General features: G+C 46.8%; 1 protein-coding gene and 1 long non-coding RNA gene across 3 annotated transcripts in view; one reads left to right on the plus strand and one right to left on the minus strand.

The window, feature by feature from the left end:
• Window positions 1–16,616, minus strand: part of LOC142557270 (poly(A) RNA polymerase GLD2-B-like) — a 145,913-nt gene that overhangs the window by 33,590 nt on the left and 95,707 nt on the right. The window lies entirely within an intron of this gene.
• Window positions 5,644–10,811, plus strand: LOC142557272 (uncharacterized). Of its 2 annotated transcripts, XR_012822751.1 has the most exons (4): window positions 5,644–6,183; window positions 8,685–8,778; window positions 8,887–8,987; window positions 10,266–10,811. It is a non-coding gene; the product is annotated as an uncharacterized LOC142557272 (long non-coding RNA). The 2 variants fall into 2 exon arrangements; XR_012822750.1 differs by lacking the exon at window positions 5,644–6,183 and having other exon boundaries at window positions 8,499–8,778.

A 16,616-nucleotide genomic window follows, 5' to 3' on the forward strand; every position in this document is an offset into this window, starting at 1 on the left:
TTTTCCACAGCAGAGTCAATTGCTTCTGAGAGGTTAAGATCCATGCTTGGAGTGTTGCGCGCTGCAACACTAGAGTATCCGAAGGCCCTGTCTTTGATAACTGAAATTGCATCTCTTCGGGAGCAACGACGGCGGTCGATTATTTCAAGAATTTGTACTTCTTGAGCGCGAGCTGAGCAGTTCGAATAGTCTGCTGGGTGTTCTCCCGCACAGAGGCAGCACTTTTGAGATTGAGTAGAGCATGCACTTGAAGAATGACCATCCCCACAGGTGCGGCAACGCAAGCTAGACTTACATCCTCCTGCGCTGTGCCCGAATCTCCAACAATTCTTACACTGGATTGGACGTGACGCAAGCGGCTCTACACGGAACACAAGAGGCCACACCTTTATTTCAGATGGACATGATGTGCCCACAAACGTTGCAATAACAGATTCTGTCGGAACCCTCTCGTTATTGGCCAGTCGATTGCAACGGTAGATGGCAATGACGCCTGCTGCGGATAGCTTCTCCAGGGTTTCAGTAGGACTTAATCTGGAGTCTACGCCCCGTACAAGACCCTTGGTGCACGCAAGATGAGGCGGAATAAAAGCACTCACCGGGGTGGAAGCGAATGAAGTGCATTTCAAGAGGTCTTCTACACAGGTCTGGTCGGGTGAACGACACACTATACCTCCCCGTCCGAACGCTCGCACATCAGTGATGGTCTGGAAGTGGTTAGTTGTGGCCTTAAGTGCTTTCTGGACAGCCTGTGGATTCGTGATCCTGATGGAACCTCCATTGGTAGGCACAAGCGCCACAGGAATGGTACTGACGCCACTGCGAAAAAATAAATCTATGGGCAATTCATTAGGTGGTAGGGATGCTGACCAGGCGGATCGCGCCTGGCCAGGAGAACTGGTCGACATCAGCTCAAGACGGCTGACGCAAGGAATGCCAATCAACCAGGAACTAAAATACGGTTAATGAGACACCTTAAACCACCCGATACTCAGCCAAAACACCACTGCAGGTCAACGAAACGGTCGCTCTGTCGAGGCAAGCAGGAACCAGGGACAGGCAGGCACGATCGTCGTTTTCATTTGTACGTAGCCATCATCATCTTCCCTGTTCTTCTACTTCTTCGCGCGTGAGCTGGGGCGTCGCCCTTTTTGGAATAAACGGTGCTGGACAACTTGATCGGTCTCGGTATTATAATATACAGTTTGAAGGTTGTAGCTCAGTAGCCAGGGTAACAACCATCTACCGATCGTGGGGACACTTCAACCACCTTTTCACCTCCCAACGTCATCTTGTACACAGTGGCACAAACTCGTACGTGACAATAGAAATAAATATATTCTCCGTGGATAGTGTTCACAGTGGAAATTAGAAAAAAAAACTTGAACTGAAAAAAAAACAAAGATTAGGCAGCCCCCACTGGTGCTTCTAATGGACTGGTCCTCCTATTGTCAGGATTTGCAGAAGTAAAGCGAAGTATCAATTGAAAAATTGGCAGTTCCGCCGCAAAGGCGAAGCACCGATCGCGATAGCAAATTAGTAGATAGCTGTACGGTGCAAGGATTCGCTTACTAAGTAAATTAACAATGATAGAATATGTAAGCGTGACTCAACGAGGCCGTAGAAAGAAACGGACATGCGGAGAATGCGCCGTCTCTGTGTGTCTGCTTTTTTGTGCGTCCTTATTCAGTCGCGCTTACGTATTCTCTCACGGATTCAAACCAACCGGCCCGTCAACGTGTTTTAAATAAATTAACCAGCACGGCGTCACGCGCGCACAGGTAAACATGAACACACATCGCTCGATGACAGCGGGAACTGGCTGTGGAAATTCTGGAGTGAGGAATCGCGGCAGCAGCGAGGGCGAATTAACCTTCGTGCATGGCTCGCTTCAGCGCGAACGAAACGTCAAGAGCACAGCGCATACGAAGCTACGACGATACGCGCACTCTGCAGACATCGCAGATCGCTTTGAAGGTGAGGTCCGCACGGGATCGCACTTCAGCCGCGTCGCAGAATGCTTTCAAGCACCGACAACGCGTCCCTACGACGTCCGTCAAAAGCGTCTACTGCGCCGTCAGCAATTCGCGTGGCCAACGCTACAGTGTACTAGAAGAGTCCCCTATACTAGTGCACTGTAGCCAACGCCGTAGTAGACGCCGCGGTTGTCGCCACCTTGTACGGAGCGGCGGGCGAGGAGGACATCGAGGCACCGTTGCAGCCGCCGGAAAAGAACGCCCCTTCTCCCTCGCCTCACTTCCTCTCTCGCGCGCCACAGGAGAGGGCACGCATCCGGGCCGCGTTCCTCGCCCGCGCGCGCGAGATTGAACCGCGTTCACTGGCTCACCCTCACAAGCTTTATTTTAACGCGATAGCGTTAAGGAGCTCGTGTCGCAGAAAAGCCGGTGTCGTCGGTGTCGGCGTCCGCGGCGTTGGCCGTGAGCGATAAACCAAGGCAGGCACTTCATAAATAAAAAGCAACTTCCAAGATGGGCTGGGTGGGAATCGAACCAGGGTCTCCGGAGTGTGAGACGGAGACGTTACCACTGAGCCACGAGTTCGATGCTTCAAAGCGGTACAAAAGCGCATCTAGTGAACGCGGTGTTGCCTTAGAAACGAGCTGTTTCTAAGGCTCAGGCGTGCGTCGCTTGCTCAGGCGCACATTTCGTTGTCGCGCCGAACGCTGCGTTGCTCGACGCTCACCGCGTCCGATGCGGGGCGCGTAGTCGCTGCGCCGTAGCCCATTGTCTTACACCCCTTGGCGCGTCGACGGGAACGCTGTCGCGTTCCACTCTTGAAGGCGAAGCTTAAGCGTCCTCCAATTTCTTTTTACTCGTACGGAACCTGACGGCATAGTTTCTCACTATAATACCTAGAGGGTAATCTGGCGCCACCGTCTATGGGAGTTTCTTAAGGGGGCCCCGTGCCGTCATGGGAATGACGGTATATGTGTCTGCGAGGCTCGTGTTGGCTGGTGTTGTAAGAGGCTTCGTCTAAAACGTGGATATGGCTACGCAAATAACGCGTTCTCAAAGTAAAATCTTCATAAAATGTTTCCATTCACGCATATTACATCTTTACTCACCCACGATGCATGACCAAGCGAAGAAAAGCAATAACAGACGACCAACTGTTTCAAAGCGAGCGTGAACCTTGTCGTCTGTCCTCCAACTTTAGCGGCCCGCTGATATTTTTTACGTAACATGTAGTCGTACACACAATGACAAGTTCTCATAGTTAAACAAAACATGTTTTCGCGTAATAATAAAGCTAAAACAGCTTTTCACGTGCTGTTTTAGTAGAAAGTGAATCACTGTGACAGACGGAACGGTATTTGCCAAGCGCGTCTTAAAGGTGTCCTGTCTCTACGAGAACGATGCCAATCCGAAGTCACAATATACCGGCATTCCCATGCATACCACAGCACAGCAGCGCCAGATTTCCCTCTAGGTAATGTAGTGAGAAACTCTATGCCTGACGGAGACGCCAGAAATGTGTCTGGAGTGTCCGTATATTTGATATCGCAATAAGAAAGACGTGCAGGTGGGCGCCAACAATGATATCATATGCAGTAAGCTTTTAGGCACAATTAAAGTTAAAGTGAGAATGTAGAGGCAACTAAAGAAATAAGAAACCCTCAAATGATGCGGGTAACATAACTCTGGTACTGACACTTTGGAGCGGGGAGGAGGCTTTGGCATTGCCGGTGAGCAGGGGTGGGGAGTCTGCGCAGGTTGACGTACGAGATAATTTGGCTTGTCGGGAGCGTGCAGAGGACGTGTTTGGGACGTACTCGAATAACGCAGCTGTGGGGAGAGCCGCCGTCGTAAGCAAAACTGGTAGTGTAACGTACCCGCGATGCGGTGGTTGTAGGTTCGCTTCCCACCGGCAGCATAAGTTCGTTTTTCGTCCACTTTCATCAATCCCTTTGCAGCCTACCATTCCTGCCCTTGATTTGCGCAGTGCAAATGAATGATCGTATGCCCTCCTTGATTTGATTATTGCCGGTCTAAGATTGTTTTAGTGCGCTGAGCAACACTAAGTTGCTCAATTTCAATGTTTAAATGCGTAATCATTTCTGCGCCTACCTAACGAGGAAGCACGTCCGTCCGTCACCTAAGGTGAAAAGCGCGGCGGAAGCAGCAGCGAGAGAATTCACCTTCGTGCTGCGCCTCGCTTCAACTAATCGGCGAGAGCACAACGCACACGAAGCTATCAGCGCCAGCTCGGCGCACCCTGTCCCCATCGCAGGTCGCATTCAAGATGGGGCCCGCGCGATCACCGTCCGTTATAGCAGTTATCTATACTGGTCGGATCATGTGTCGCAACATTGTTAATGATAACAGGCTGTGTCGAGATGAGCAAGTGGCACGGTGCGTGTCATTTGGCACTTGGACCGGTAGCTCCTTGGCATGTCCATCTTCCCGTTGGGCAAGTCTTCTCAACGCGCCCTGGTTTTAAACATCTGCAGCTGCGCCACAATGTAAAGAACTCAACGGATCCAGCCGTTCCTCTATCTTCGTTCTCTTCTTCTTCTCTTCCGGTACTCGCGCCCCTTCGTCCTCGTCTTGCCGACACATTACAGCGCATATATATATATATATATATATATATATATATATATATATATACATACATATACATATATACATATATATACTTCGATAACCCACAAGGGAGTTTGGGCAATTTTTTTTTCTCGCTTTAAAAAAAAGCAACTGTAATTTTGTTTCGTAAGCATGTAGCATATGCAATATAACAAGCACCTTGTCACGTATTTCGACGCATCTTCGGAATAACGCAGGGCCATCGCAGATTTGAGGATGCCACTCAGATGCGTGGTCCAATGGGGAAAGAACCCGTCGGCATCGTTTTCTTTCCTCTCATCACATTCATTAATACTATTATTCAAAATTTAACGCTACTTCTTTACGTCTACCCCTTACTTTATGTACTTTTAATATTAAGTTCATGTAGCTATTCTTGTCTATGCAAGGCTGGCTACGTTATCATTTCATTTATTATCGTTTTTTTTCCGATGTTCAATTATCAATTTATTTTCACTTGTACGTTTAAATCATGTTACCACCCCGTTCGTGGTCTATCCTCCATAGTGGGTTTGTGTCATTAAATGAGTCATCACCTGAGTCGGTGACGTAAGCAAGCTAGCTGGTGGCGCGCGCACCGCTGACAGAAAGCTCGTGCATCGGCAACCCGGCGACGACGTTCGATCACGCCTGCGTCGAAATCAACGAAAACTACTTGTGAACGCAAGAACCCATGCATGGCAAACAAAAGGACTACACACACGACCTCGTCGTCGACAAGCGAATCATCGGAGAGGGCGCCACGCCGGAAGTGGTCACCACACCGGAAGTGGGCGCCACGCCGGAAGCGAGCTCGGAGGGCTGCGCCGACGACGCAGCGGCGAAACCAGCAGCACCACGTCCACCACCTACTTGGCGTCTAAGAAAAAGAACAGGGAGAGAAAGGCACGCTCCAGAGGAGACAGCGAACCGGAACACGTGACCTCGTCGTCGACAAGCGAATCATCGGAGAGGGCGCCACGCCGGAAGTGGTCGTCAGTACGCTTGCGCGTCACTGCGCCCCGTCGCCAAGGGCGAAAATACACTGGCGGAGCCGCAGACAAAAGCGAGCTCGGAGAGACGACTAAAGGGCTGCGCCGACGACGCAGCGGCGAAACCAGCAGCACCACGTCCACCACCTACTTGGCGAGAATACAATCAAAGAAGAGAGGCAGAGAAAACAGAGAAAGGGAAGCAGCACCAAAACGAAGCAGAGGTGAAAGAGCCGTCGACAAGCAAGAAAGAAGAAAGAGAACAGCAAGAAAGTCGCGCTCAAAGGCGTCCAGCCGGGACAGTTCTCAAACAAGGTCACTGAAACGCGGCCGCTATGTGGACACGAAAAGCAAGAGGGCCAGTGCTATGCGCCATCGAACTGTCTCATCTGAGAGAGGCAGCACAAGGTCCAAAAGTAAACCAAACCGCGAGGCCAAGAAGACAGCAATGTCAGATAGTAGCTCCCAAGATTCCAAGAAGGAATCCTACCTGACCAGAAAGATTAAAAAGTATTACCAAAGTAATCATATGAGAACACAAGATTTAGAGAAGAGGATGGAAATCATTGAAGAACTGAAAGATATACTTAGGAGGGAATATAAAAGTGAGTGCCCGTTTCTTTTTTTCAGTGACATCGAGACACACCTTGTTATGGAAAATCTGTTCCGCGGAAACCCGTATTGTCGAAGAATGTAAGAAAAAAACGAATAAAGAAAGGAAAGACAAGGTTGGCGCTCACCTAACGGACGCTCAAAGGAAATCCACAGTGGTTCCCCAGAAAGAAGGCCAAAGAAAAATTCCATCTCCTCCCGGGGTCGAAATCGTGACCAACGCCTTTCCAGGGCAGTTGCTACAAATCGGTTCTATGCACCTTCCGGGTTTCCGCTGAACAGATCTGCCTTATTTTGTGCTTAGAGCTCTCGATTAATTGGCCGCGTCCTGGAAATCTGCTATAGGCTCCTAATGTTCCGCGCACACCACGCTCAATGCGCATGCGCGCGCTTCTCTGAATTTCACTTGCCGCCAGGTTATAGTTCTAGTAAAGCTCTTGTTTGGGCTATTTGGTGCATTATAGAGCACATAACAGGGCAGCGCGAAAAAAAAAATGCCACTGAAGAAAGGTATACGTACGCATTCGAACACGACAGGAAGGCCCTGGGCGATGTTAATCTACCTCGTCGCTTCACCAACTCCTGTTTTGTCTAAGCAATGACGCACAGCCCATATATAGTGCGTATTCGGCGACTGAGCCATTTTTGCGCCAATTATGGGGCTGCAAGCGATAAAATGTTTACAGTTCCGGCGTGGGGAATGGTGTGTCTTTTATAGCGTAGCTGTATTCCTTCCAAGGAAATTTTCGTGTCGTTGTGGTCAGCAAAAAACTCTCCAAAACGTGGGCCGATCCCGGAGATAGTGCAATGCCGGGCCGACCCGCGGCGGAGGTGCAGTCCGCCATTTAGGGGCCCACATGCACAGCTTCGCCGGCCATCCTTCTTCACTGAGTGGAAGGGCACTGAGATGTTTTTAAAGGTCGCGTTAGTCAGCATGCACCAGCTATGCGAAGCACTGTTACGCATTTGTTTTTTTGTGTGTGTGTTTTTTTTTCCCTGTTCGCGGTGTACAACATGAAATGGCGTCTATTGCTGTTACCTAAAGGCGATGCGCGTCAACATTCGAGCTCTGAAATTTCAAATGACACCTTGCGTTAGCATCAGACGGCGTTTATTTGTGTAGATTTGTGCACTGCCTCATCTGGGAAAACAATACGCGCGAGTATTGCAATACGATATACCGCGGTGTGCGTTGAAATTTCCATAAATTGTCCGAAGGAACATGTATTTTGAGTCGTTAATGTCACAGACGCTACGCGGCGTCTGCAGGTGCAGAGCGCTTCGAGTGGTCGTTCCCGAGCGCTTTGACATCTGAGAGAAAAATAACAAAGCTGTGTTATACGCTTTCATTTTGTTACGACGTGCTTGACCCGATAAAGATTGTAGATTTGTTAAAACGATCTTAAAAAGAAGCTTAGCACGGGCTAGCTATGATTTCGATTGAGATGTATGTAAAAGGCAGAAATGTTTTTTAAAAAGCTCATCCACGCCAAACCCCACACACATGCGCCATATCATCTCGGATTTCTCTTTTCAGCATTATGGCAGATCACTGCTTCGCAAGACGGTTTGCGCAAAGTTAATTTCTCGCAAAAAAAAAGGAAAAATATGCACTGATGATTACGATACTCCATAACGCGAATTTTGAGCGCGCCGTTTAGGCGTTTTGGATTCGTGATATAATGCGGCGGCGCTGAGCCTCTCCTCGGGCAGCTCGTTTAGCATCGGCCGCAGACGAAACATTGCCACCGGACAAGCAACGACACGACGCAACCGGCGTGTCTGACGCCGGCGGGCGCCTTTTTGTGTGTGTAGTGACTTTTGAAGGAGAGGAAGAGAGAAGTGCAGTGCCGTAACTGTCTCTCAGAGGAGGACACCTCAACAGCACTGCACAGGGAAAAGGGGAGTGGGGAGAAAAAGATTAGGAAGAGAAGGAAAAGAAGGCGGAAAAAAAATAAGAACGTTAAAGAAGCAATGCGGGGCTTACAGCCGCGCTCTCAGCTGTGTTTCACAACAAAAGTCAAGTAGGGCAGGAAGCACTGCCGGAAAGAGAAGTGCTCCCTCCGAGTCGCAGGGCAGTCCCACACGACGGTATGATGCAGAGCTCAGTGCGCTCAACATCGAAGGCCGGGCACCGGAGCAGAAGGTGCTCGAGCGTCTCCTCGCCGCAATCCCAGCACGCGGGGCTGCCTCTTCCGCGCAGTCTGTGCATTCTGGCTGCCGTGTTGTAGCAGCCGACACGCAGCCGAAGCTCGACCTCCGCGCTGAGCTGCGCCGGCCACGTATCCATCATGACGTATCCCATAGGTGTTCTGACATGGCATCCCAGCACTCCTCGCGCGGCGCGGGAGAAAGAAATGCGGTAGTATGACAGGTGTTCTGTGGTATGACCAACTAGAGGAGGCGTTGGTATGACGTATGACCAGTATGACACGACCAAGCGGTTCTTTATTTCTATGACCGCGCCACGGCAGAGTTCGTTCAAAATGCGCAGTGAGCGACTCAAGCCTTCATCTGGACCACCGAGATGCACAGAAGAAACGAAATGCCTGGGAAGCGTTCCGTCGCCCAATGCGACCTCGCCACAGGTCAGTACCTCGTTGCATACGGAAATTCCAGTGTTGTACGCCTAAGCGCACTCATGTTAAGGTGTAATTATCGTTTTGATCGTTTCTCTTTTCTGCCCTAATTTTTAGTGGAAGATTGCTTGAACGACACGCTGCAGTGGTAGCGGCTTCATTGCCAGGCCAGTGTGGGAATTCGCAAAGCACATGAAGTTCTGAGGCCGTCCACGAAAGTGAGTACATGAGGCGGTAGCCTCACGGTGTGTCAAATGCGCAAACGGCAAAACTATCCCTTGTAGCTGCTATGGGCACACTGCAATTCCTTTGTCTATGCTGCAATGGTCAGGCGACGCAGCGATGGATAGATGGATGGATGTTATGTTACGTTACGTTATGAGCGTCCCCTTTGGAATGGGGCGGTGGGTTGCGCCACCAAGCTCTTGCTATTATACACTCTTAGGCAAAGTTACGCCCTTTGGAGTGCCCCTTCTGCCACACAACGATAATCGTCATCTGCCTTGATGCGTTTCCTTTCTTTAACGCTGCGAGCCCGGTACTTCCCAGTAACGAACGGCATGCGCGTTATCAGCATGGCATAGCATTCCCGACAGGAAAGTAGCGGGCGCGGCGTTTTCAAGAAAGGAGACGCATCAAGGCAGATGACGGTTATCGCTGTGTGGCAGATATACAACCCAAAGAGGGCACTTTTTTTAGAGTGTAGGCAACGTTACACTCTTTCATTGCAGGATGCCCACAGCGCAGTCAGAATCTTGTGATAAAAATAATAATGAATAAATAATAATAACAAAAAAAAATAAGAAACAGGCATGAGTGGTCGGATTAAATGTTAGGTGGCAAGAAAGTGCTAGATGGGAACCTTAATTTTCAATACCTCGTTCCAAGCCAGAAATAATTTGCGACTCAGTTGGAATGGACAGGATGCAGACTGACAGCTGTCATGTGGAATTGCAGGAAACGTATAACTGAATAAAGACCGGGATCAGTTACTAATATTACTATCGCAGAATTTAAACGAAGAGTACAAATTAAGTGCACTCCAGCTTCTTCTGTACTGCTGCTGTGACATGTATGCAGTTGGATGTTCTAATTTAAAGGTGTGCCGCAGAGTAAAGGTGAGCTTCACTAAACATTACAGCAACTGTTTATGATTGCATGTCTGTATTGAAGCTGAAACTATTTTTCTAGCTTTATAAACATAAATGTACATGGGTCTACAGAGGCACTTTGTGGCTAACGGAGACGCTACTATGGTGCTGAAAGGATTTCTTATTTCTGCCTGTATTTTTCCAGTGCTCTTTAAAGTTTTCTTTCTGTGCAACATTAATTGCTCACTGGCATGAAGACAGTAATTCTGCAAAAATAATTTGAGCCACATAATGTAAGAGCTTGTGAAAGAAAGATCATAATTTTCATAGCTGGCATTTTTTTTTACTTATTGTAAAATACAATATCGACTAAATGCAATGTACATTTGTGCCTGTTTTATGCAGAACTGCATGCAGTATCGAAAAGGTGCCAGCAGTCACAGGTGAAGTCGACACCACATTCGAGGAGATCTTCAGCTTGATGCGACAAGGCATAGCATCGCCTGCTGGGAGCAGCAAGGTTATTGATGTAAATCAAGGAACAACAACACCATGGTCAACTTGCTGTACAGATTGTAAGCGAGCCCCAAGTTATTACAACGAAAAAATGCAAGGTGAACAATTCGTTTGAACAGCACTTGCTGTTTAAACTGCAGTACAAAATGACTGAAAATTAAGCATTTGGATTGTCTATATGACTGTCTTTAGACAGAATGAAAAGGCAATCAACAGCCAAGTGCAAAGCATAAATAATGCAGCTGATTGCAGAATTTGAGATGTGACAACTTGTTTTTATTTTTCTCTTATCATAACAGAGCTCGGTACTGCTGCTATGACACTTGAAATCTTACTTTTTCAAGCCATTGACGGGGAACACTCGTAGTGCAATCCGCTTTATTTACAAATAATATCTATTTCTATTGTTTTACACTAGAACTTATTTTTATAGATGCAGGGTTTCATCTATATATATATATATATATATATACGAGTGCATTACCTGTATTACCATTGCCATTAGACTAAAGTGACAATCCAGCCTCGTAAGTTGTCATTTGTTTACCAATTACACATCATACAATTTCATTTAAATGCAGGTCACACTTCCAGAACTTGCGATATGGCACTGCCGTGCAATTTGTGCTTTTTAATGTGATATCATATTTTTTTACTTTTTATCTCGTTGAAAATTTGCCATCTTTGTTTACTCATTACATGTAGCCAGCTACAATGCTCTACTGATGTGCAGTCTTTGCGCGTGAATTTGACGAGTTTGGTGTTGCAGAGCAGTTATTCTTAGCCTTAGTTAAGCTGTATCACTTTTTTTTTTAGTTGCTCATTCAGCCAATTAGTATTACATTCTGTATGTCATGTTATCTTTTAGATGCTACATTACCATGTATTCAGACATTAAGTTACCTGTGATACAACTTCATGTTGGGAAATATACCTGAAAGAGGCTGATAAGTTAGGCACCAGCCTGTGTGTCTTTCTTACACGTCTTCTTTTCATGAGCCATAGTACCTGACAAATTCATTCAGTTATGGTCTTGTCATTTTCGTAACACACTGTACCGCTGTAGCAAGTTCCTTTTTTTTCTGCATTGGTACACCAGCCACTTATTCCTATTTAGTGCAGAAACGACATATTTCATATTAGATCAAGCTCATTCTATATACAGTGAAACCCCGGTTATACGTCCGTCAGTTTTGCGACAACCTGGGTTTTACGACGGATTAGCGCAGTCCCGGCGAAGTCCCCTTAGAAGCAATGCATTAAAAACGCCGGTTATCCGTAGAAAATTTACCCTCGCGAAGCACGGGACGAAGCGGCGGACAAAAGCAAAGTGCCACGGGTCCCTTTCCTCGCTCCGTCTCTCCGCATGCGGAGTGCTTGGCACCGCTCGACCGGTTCGCTCCAGCACAGTTTTCTTCCCTGCCTCGTCTCATTGTTCGTTTCCCCTCCCCCCCCCCCCCCTCAGGAGCCGCCCGTAACGCCCACTGTGCTGAAATAACGCCTTTTCTTCTCCTCCACAATCACTTTCTCCCTCTCGTCGCGTTGGGGGAGCATTTCTCTGTTTCCAGTTTCCCAGCAGCAGATAGCAGATTGCCGACGAGGTAGCGCAGAGAGGCTTAGGTTTATCGCACATGTTCTTCGTCGTAATCCTAGCAACCAGCATTCAGCAGAGGCTTTGAGTTGTGTGGAGCTACGTGACGCACGATGTCCCAAAAGCGGACAGTTCTGTCGCTCGGCGATAAGCTTAATATTACCGAGGAAGCAGGAAAGCAGCATGGAGCCACGAAAGCCAGCATTGCCCGGGACCTTAAGATACCCGAATCTTCGCTTAAGACGATCCTGGCAAACAAAGTGGTGATATTACAGAATGGCAACAAGTTTGGGCTCAAGCGGAAAGCAGCAAAAGAAGGACAGCATGAGAAGTTTGAAAAAGTTCTCATCAAGTGGCTGCATCAAGCACGGAGCTCTGCGATCAACGTTGACGGCGCCATTCTAAAAGAAAAGGCGGACCTTGTGGCATTGCGTCTGGGCATCGACGACCTTCAGGCGTCGAACTGGTGGCTGGATCACTTTAAAAATCGAAACAGGATTGTGTACAGCCGCTCCTGTGGAGAAAGCACTTCCATGGACGTTTCAATGGTGAACGAGTGGATAGAGTCGCTGCCGGAGATGATTGCTGCATACACGCCCTGCAAGGTTTTCAGTGCCAATTAGAGCGGTATTCTTTTCCATATGCAGCCCGAGGAAACTATTGCATTTAAAGGTGACAGCTGTCATGGTGGCAAACGTAGTAAACAGCGTGTGACAACACTATTCTGTGCTAACGAGGATGGTTCCGAGAGGCTGCCTGTGCTCATTGTTGGAACGTTTGCAAAGCCACGGTGCTTTAAGAACTTGAAGACGCTGCCGTGCAGCTACAACTTCAACAAAAAGGCGTGGATGACGTCTTTGCTCTTCAGCAAATATTTTGTAGCAGCTGGATAACAAAATGGGTGCTAAGGCGAGGAAAATATGGCTTTTCGTGGACAATGCATCGCGCCACCCAACTGATTTGTCCAGCCTGAGGAACATAAAGGTTGTTTTTTTTTTCCGCCCAACTGCACAATCCGGCTGCAGCCGCTGGATGCCGGCATCATTATGTGCGTCAAGCAAGGGTACCAGAAGCAGTTAGTGCAGCGTCGGCTGGCGGCTATGGAGCGTAGCAAGTCGGAAAAAAAAGAAAGATCACTGTGCCTGATGCCATGCATTTTATTGCCAGTTCGTGGAACGCAGTGTCGCGAAGCACAATCACCAACCCATTCATGCACTGTGGCTTTAAGCGAGATACTGCCTCCTCTGCTGGGGACGCAACAATCTCTATGCCGCTCGAGGCCGATGCAGGCTTCGCCGACAATGATTTAGAGGGTTTAAATCTCACCACGACCTTCGCTGAGTACGTGGAGGCCAACGACAACGTTGCGGTCTGCAGCGAGGTGTCGCTAGATGATGCCATTGAGGAGGCTTTGCCTAGTGCTGACACCGCTGCATCATCAGACGAGGACAATGCCACCGCCACAGATGCTGTGCCAGTGCCTACCACATTCGCCGAGGTGCTACGGCACATAGACGGCATCCGGAACTTCATCTGTTCACACGACGCCGCAGAGGACCTCCTTTTGGACGTTTTCCAACTCGAGCGAAAGCTCTTGGTTCACAGATCAAACAAGGTCGAAAAGAAACTTACCGATGTTTTTTAAAGTTCGCGCCGGCTGGCGGGAATCACGGCAGTGGGCAGCGGAGTTCCGTAAAGGTTCGTATGAATAAAGCACGATTGGTACCTGTACTGCAGCATTAATTCTTATCGCATTTACTTTTATGGAAATTTGGGTTTCCAAGCCCTGCAGAATATGTTAGTAGTTTACATTGCAGTTGCTCGTAAATCTGTCGGGCGAAATAAGTAGTACTTTTATAGGCATAATTTATGTTTGGATTTTACGACGCCCACATTTTACGATGCTTTTTCGCGGTCCCGAGAAAGTCGTATAATCGGAGTTCCACTGTATTATTCATTTGCATTGTGAAGTTCTCTTTCCTTACTTTATATTGGAATGGGCCTTAATCATATATAGTATGCGAGCAGCGCACTTTAGGAACATGCCTGAAGCACATTTCACGATAGGTCATGCTAATTTATTTTTCGTTTTTGAGGTGAGGTTCCAATCTTTACTTCATATTGGGAAAGCACCTTATGGTTAATATATAGCATGTAAGCAGCACACTTCAGAAATATGCCTGAAACATAAATCAGTGTATTCTCCTGAAATGGTGATGTTCCAACTTAACCCAATTTTTTTGTAGTATGTGGTAATTTCATTTTTGCAATGTGACATTCTCCAATTGTTTGTTTCTGTGGAACTCTGCAGTGCACTATTGAAGTGGGGTTTCTTTACGTGAATATATGATGAAGCATGCAAATTAATAAAATGAACATATCGTTTGACATGTCATTAGAACTAGTAATGCATTTATATATCTAAGTGTGCTGTTAGAAACAGAAGTTGTATTACAAGTTCAATATGCACCATATAAACAAGACTGTGACATGTGATATGAAGTACCAAACTGACAAAGTAAAAGTTTTATAACACTGTCAAATGCGACATTTATTTACAATATTGTGTGCATTTTGTTCGAAGCATGTGGCTAGCTTGTTTCTTGCAGGTGACAGCTCAACAAAATATGGAACAGAGGCACTTCATGCACGCACGTTACAAAAGGTGTTAAGAGCTGATACGCACAGTGTCACCGAAGAGCACATTGGCTCCCATTATCTTAAGATATTCACAGAACGGCAGATAACCTTCCGTGGGTTTGATGTCCGCGACATTTCGCGGACAAATGAAATGTGAACCGAAATTACACAGCAGATCACCTGTCTCTACATCTCGGTTATACAATTTTGCATCGCTGCTTGTTCTTCAAAAGTGCCTTGCGACATACTTATGACATGCAATTGATTACTGATTGTCAAAAATGGTATATACCTGATATTAAGCTCAGAAGCTGAAATTGTGTGAGATTCTGGACCTCACTTGCATATTAATTGTCCATCATTGTACAAAATGCCACCATGTGGTGGGTGCTTCAATGAGCTAAGCAACGCTTCAATTACGCCTGATGGCACTTAGCTTCCAAGCAAGGGAGCCCTGCGAAGACATGAAGTAATCTGCTATTTGATCTCTTATGCACATAGCAGATGAAGTAAAGCGGTTGATAGTTGACTAATGCTGTCTGGGAACCTGGAAAAGTCTGCCTCCACTGACCATCTTGAACATTCTCCCCGCTTGGCTGATCGCCATAACCATAAGGGCAGTACGCATGATCTGACATTAAAAAATTGTGGAGGCACACAGTGGCCTTTACCTGGTTAGTGAGAAGCTTTGGATCGCCTTCTAGGGTCCCAAGAAAACAATGCCACCTGGACACTGAAATGCCAAAAGCATTCTCTCTGCAACAACGTCCTCTGGAGAGGCGATAATTGAATGTTCTCTTTCTTTCATCCAGGTTCTTTCCTGGGTATGGACGCATCAGATATGGCTTTAGTGGAAAAGCTGCGTCACCTAATAAGCACACTGGCCATTTAGAGCCATCCGAAGGTAACCTTAGAGTTTCTTCAACAAAGGCTTTTTTGATCACACTGTCTCTAAAAAGTGGACTATCTGAAATTCGGCCTTGCACCCCAATGTCGACAAGAACGAGCCTATAGTTTGCATCTGCTACAACAGTGAGCATAACTAGGGAGTAAAAGCCTTTGTATTTAAAAAATTCTGGTACACTATTATTAGGGCATTTAATAGCAAAATGCTTTCCATCAATACTCCCAACGGCATTAGGGAAGTTCCATTTTTCTGAAAATTCTTCCCTTGTGACACTGGGATGTCATCGGACAGCTGAGAACAACTGGGGAGAGTCCAGATGGCTGGTAGCGTCTCTTTCAAAATGCCTGACACTGTTGATGCATGCATGCGGTAGCTCATTACACTTTCCTGCATGGAGCCTCCAGTTACCAACAATCTACAAATAAAAGAGAGCATGAATCGCAAGGGTACATGTTCTTTCCACACAGCACAATTGTACAAGTGCAGCAAAGACTGCAACTTCTACAGAATGTGTATAAAACATACAATATGTGGCATATTTCTGAGCTTCAAGGTTCATGAGATCATGTTACTTCAAAAGACAATATTTGGTTTACTCAAAAAGGACGGAATTCTTTAGACAAACGCAAGACATTGTGAAAGTTGGTTTAGGTGTTACCTCAGTACTATAACTGCCAGCTTCTCTGCTGGGTAGACTGGCCTTTTGGGTGTAGGTGCATGGAGAATGTGGTTGTATAACAATGCTTAGCAGTAGGTCAAACAACGCGTTGGTCATTCTGCATAAATAAGCATTGCTAAGTAAGACAAGATAAAAGCATCTTTTCTATTGTAATAACCACTGGGCAGCATAAAAGTTCACACAGTTCATTTTCCCTCTATCTCCTCTCTCCGAAAGAAAAGCACCAGCATACTACTCAAAATGAATAGGGTAACTTTGACACGCAAAGTTATACATACGATCAATAGTTTTTGCATCAAGATAAACAAATGTACAAGTTAATGCACACAGTGTTTTTTTAAGTGTATGTGTCACGTGAAGCAGTATTTTCGAGAAGTAAAATAAATATTTCTATCTGTTTTACCTGCAGCCTTGTTGGTTATG

The sequence above is a fragment of the Dermacentor variabilis genome, chromosome 9, assembly GCF_050947875.1.
Source record: "Dermacentor variabilis isolate Ectoservices chromosome 9, ASM5094787v1, whole genome shotgun sequence".
In the NCBI taxonomy this organism is placed as follows: Eukaryota; Metazoa; Arthropoda; class Arachnida; order Ixodida; family Ixodidae; genus Dermacentor; species Dermacentor variabilis.